Genomic DNA, 5,040 nt, shown 5'->3' on the forward strand with positions numbered 1-5,040 from the left:
GGAAACATTTTCCTAATGGATCTTAAAAGACCAGAAGGTTTTTAAGGTGGATTTTAAGGATAAATTTAATTTTCCTGGAAAGGTCTTTATATAGGATTTTCAAATACAATTGAAGGTCAGTTTAGGGTCACTTCATTTGGATATGAGCTTAATATTTTCTGTATTACCAATTGATCATGATGTCAAGTAAATTGCATCTTAAAACTTCTTTTAAACTTTCATCAAGATAGGCCCAAAGAATTCTCAATTGGTTTTGTAGTATTCATAGGGAAGCCCATCTATTCTTGGAGTTTTACTATCAACCATGCTATTTAGGGTAATGTTAAATTCCTCTGGTGAGATGTTCAACTCACAAACCTCTCTATCCATGTGATAAAATTTGGAAGGGACAAATTGTAAACATTGAGTCAAGGCCTCTTCATTAGACTTCTCATTGAAGTGATGGATGTGATACCAGTTTGTGGTAGGCTACAAGGCTCTCTGTGGTCCATGATGATGGATGGAGCCACCATCCGAAACATTGGACAAATCACACATTTTACACAGTATGATTCCGGAAATCACTAACAAAAATCCCTTTATTCTTAATGAGCCTACATTTATTAGTCTGAATAGCTTTGATGTCTTCAAACTCCTGTTGTTGTTGAAGATCTTGAAAAAAGAGTTTCGTGCATTTATCCTTGTCCCAAAGTCCTATGGAGTTTGGCCCTAATTTGTACACCTTTGGCTTTTGTACCCTTGGCATTTCTCAAGACATACCTCGATCATGGTGCTTGTTTTGCATTTCAAGATAAAATGGGTTTGCTTTTAAAGTCAATCCAACTAAGGGTAGGTATTATTATTATTAAAAATACATTTATTATTATCGTTAGGAGTCATATTATTCAAATTATTACGCATGTTAAGAGAATTAATAGTTTTCTCATTATTATTATTATTGTTAGGGGTATTATTGGAGATTGATTATTATTATTATTTTTTTTTTTTTTTCTAAATATGACTACTTCTATTAATGTAACAAAAAATAGTACATGGAGGCACCGCCCTTTGTAGATCCTGTCTTTGATTATGCCATGTTTAACAAACAATAACTGAAAATGACTATCCTCATCAGGGAAACTAGTCCAAAACTAGAGGAGTGTGCTACCCACGCAGGGGAACCAGCCTGTAAAACCATAGTGGAATATTTTGTTGAACAAAACATCAAAATTGACAACATTTACAAAAAGAAATAGCAGAAAAGACCCCTAAGTTTGGTGACCGAGAGCTCAAAACCTGAAATAATCTGTGGCAGCTAGGTGTCATTAGGTGGCAGAGGTTCTTCCACAATCAGACGCATGTATGCCTCCATGTCATCTTCCTCGTACTGTTGAGCGCTCATCGTTGCTTCCATATTCGTGTAGCCGCTTGGAATATTGTGTCCCTGAGTTGCGCCTGTTCGGTCTGGAGCTTCACCATGGGTTCTGCATGTCCCAGAGCTGCTACCAGGAGTTTTCCTTCTGCTAGTGTTGGTCCGCTCCTGAGTGTTGCGAACCGGGACGTCAGAGCTTTGAGGCTCCTCTCTGAAAGCGACTAAAATGGTTGCAATTATGCAAGGGCGTTCCAGCGTGCAAAGAAACTGGAACTGGGTAGAGTGGCTGGGATGCTGCGTCGGGACAGAGGCAGCAGGCAGTTGTGGAGCATCTTCAACACGCCTAGAGTTGGCCGTCTGTGCATGCCCCCTACCGCTACGGGTGGTGAGATAACGACCCGTGAGATGAGCTGCCGTCGAGCGGGAGGAGGATTCCGAAGGGGTAGAGTCAGAGAGGGGTAGCGAGTAGCTCTTCCTCTGCTGCTGCCTCTTCTACAGCGCATCCTGTGACGCAGATGAGGCATAGTCGCATGGTTGAAATTGGGCCGACGAGGACTAGGAGGGGCAGAATGAGGGATGGAATGGCCAGTGGGAGCAGGAGAATAGGGAATTCGAGGTTCAGAAGCAGGATTCAGGGCCGAAGCAACAATGCGAAAGCAACAAAGCAGATTATGCGAGAAGTGGGCACCTTCTACCATTTCAATACAGCAAAGAATCTGGCAACGTCTCCCCGTTGTCGTGCGCGAGCTCGGCTCTGCAGCAGCAGGGAGGCAGTTGCAGTTCATAGGAGGCAGAACAGGGGGAAGGTGGTCCGAAATCGCCATCTTATGGATCAGAATGAGGTTTCCTCGACCCGCACAAAGCATTAAAACGCCATTAATTTCGATGGTGAGTTTCTGGGTGGAAGTGTGGGTGGCCATGTGGCCGTGCCATTTGCCAGCCCAGATTTGCTGCGCTGTACCAACGCCTTTAATCACCGGCATTCGGGAATTGGAGAAAATATTATTAATGAGAGGTTTATTATTAATTAAATTATAATAATAAGAGAGTTATAATTGGAGGGAACACTATTTGAATTAGAAAGCGAGGAGATATTATTATAATCAATAATATTGTTAGGGTTATTTTAGTAAAAATTTTATTAGTGTTGGAAGAATAAGAATTTTAGAATCAACACGTGAGGATGAGGGGGATTTTAGGCGGGATAAGGAATGAGGAATGAGAAAAAATTGACAATCCAATGGTGGAAGAAGACAGGTTAGAGGGGGCTTTGGCAGATTCAACGTTAGCTTATTTGGTGGAGGGGGCTTTGACGGATTCGGCTTAGAATGGATGTTTGTTACATTTTTTATCATCCACATGAGTTTTTATTAGCTTACTTATATAATAATAATAATAATAATATAATTATAATATACCCCTGGTATAAAGTTTAAGTTTTGAACCATCAAAATTACGAGTACTTTAAATTGCATTATGTTTCCAAGTGATCAACATAAAAGAGGTTATATTTCTAATAATTTTTAAATTTTAATGGTTATAAATATCTATATATATATAACCCAATTATTTGAAAATATGTTTTGACCCAAGTGTTAATTTTGACAGGTGGACGAATTGGGGGCTTCGATGTTGTATTAAAATTACAATGCTTTGTTTTAAATATGTGTTTTAAATAAATAAATAAATATAAATATATATAACCCAATTATTTGAAAATTTGTTTTGACCAAAGTGTTAATTTTGACAGGTGGACGAATTGGGGGCTTCGATGTGTATTAAAATTGCACTGCTTTGTTTTAATATGCGCTTATATATATATATATATATATATATATATATATATATATATAAACCCAATTATTTGAAAATTTGTTTTGACCCAAGTCTTAATTTTGACACGTGGACGAATTGGAGGCTTCGATGTTGTATTAAAATTACAATGCTTTGTTTTAAATATGCATTAGATGGATCCTATGATTTATTTAACTCACCAAACACCTTACGCAAGTCCACAGACCTGTGGTTTGGAGACAGGTATGCAAATCTGACGTCAATCCGGCTTTGGCGGAGGGGGAGGAGGACGAAGCTTGGTGGAGGAATTCTTCGCCCACGATCCATTTGACAATCCTTTTTTCGAGTGCCCATTCGGGGGTTGTTCGGCCCTCCGAGCAACACCCTGTTTGGTTCCTGTAGCCTTTTTGGGTTGATGAGGGGGAATATGGGCATGGGAATGGGCATGCTGGACGATGAGCCATTTCGTCACCATTCCAATGAGGTTTTTATTGATCAGAGGCCCTTTAATCTGGCACAGCCGCAAGGCTAATGGGGACCTGTGATTAAGGAGCTGCCTGATGATAATGAAGCTCTAGCATGTGAATCTAAACTTGCTAGCACAGAGCCCATAGTTGAACACCCAGAAGAGGAGGTCGTTTTAGGCGATGTTGAGGATGAATCAAGAAATATCAGACAACAGTACCAGTCATCGCAGACCCACCCTAATTTTACTTTGCAGTCATTCAGCTACCATAGATCTACAATTTATGGGCCTGGAGGTGTCTATTATGCTTCTTTATCTAAAGGGAGGGTTGGTCCAAACGGAGTGATGGAAGCGGAACATCATGAGAAAGATAGCTCTGGTGGTATTGAGAATAATGGAGTTTCTCAGGCAATTGGTGACAAGATGCATGCTATCTGTACGAAACAGAATGTAGATGGCAGGGAGAATACTGTAGAGACTCTTCACAACTTGACTAAAGAGGAAGCTGTCAAATTCAATGAAACTTGGGAAACACATGTAGCAAGTTCTTTCCCTAGATCAAGAAGTAGATCAAGGATGCTAGAAGGCAACGAGTTATCATATCTGTTCACTTGTCGTTGAAGGAGAAACTCCCAAACAACAACTTCATGGGAAAACCTTACAACCCTGAATTTGGCATATTTTTCCGCATCTCCCAAATATAAGTTTGATGGTGAAAGCTTACAACCCTGAACATATCTACCTTTCTTCCTGTCTCCTTCAAACTTAAGACCTTAATCCAATTTTTGCAACGTTCATCAATCTTTGATATTTTCATCTCTAGCTTTGGCTCCAACATTCCCTGAATCAATCTTATCATAATCTGCTGAGGTATCTTCAGTGGTTGCATCCATTGCAACAACTTTGGCTATGACTTCTCTAGGAGGGGGATGATCAAACTTGCAAGTTGCACCATACTTGCAAGTTCCAGTTTTCATATAGAACGAGCATTTAGCCTCACCCCCTTGTCTTGGGAAGCCTACAAGAGTCAACTTCATGAGGTTGCTTAGCATGAGTTGTGTCAAGTTTTCCTGGGGGGAGGATGGTCAAATTTACAGTTTACACCATATTTGCAATTCTGCAATTTGATTTCCTCCACCCACGTCCTTCCTCAACGAGTATTGTCTGCCTTACTGCCTAACTTCATACACCTACCTACTCCTCCCGGGCATGCACATATTGAACTCTAATCAACTCAATCATCAGGTTTAGCCCGACTCAGTTTGGGATATGCGTAGTGACTGATCCCATCCGACCTCGATTTTCATTTCCCTTTTTTTCTCATAATCCATTTCTAATTATTAGGTTTTTAGATGATAAAGAACCAGGTCGGGTGGAACATGTTCCCATATCCAAACCATCACAAAATCTCCCCCACCTCAAGTTAGTG

At 40.2% G+C, this 5,040-nt stretch overlaps 1 pseudogene; it reads left to right on the forward strand.

Annotated features, from left to right (window-relative positions):
* The first annotated feature begins 1,920 nt into the window (after positions 1–1,920).
* LOC149178526 (uncharacterized) lies at positions 1,921–4,232 on the forward strand (annotated as a pseudogene).
* The last annotated feature ends 808 nt before the right edge of the window (positions 4,233–5,040 follow it).

This window comes from Pinus tabuliformis, chromosome 4_1 (genome assembly GCF_031772625.1).
Source record: "Pinus tabuliformis cultivar Carrire ecotype Pingquan chromosome 4_1, CPIR1, whole genome shotgun sequence".
Taxonomy (NCBI): domain Eukaryota; kingdom Viridiplantae; phylum Streptophyta; class Pinopsida; order Pinales; family Pinaceae; genus Pinus; species Pinus tabuliformis.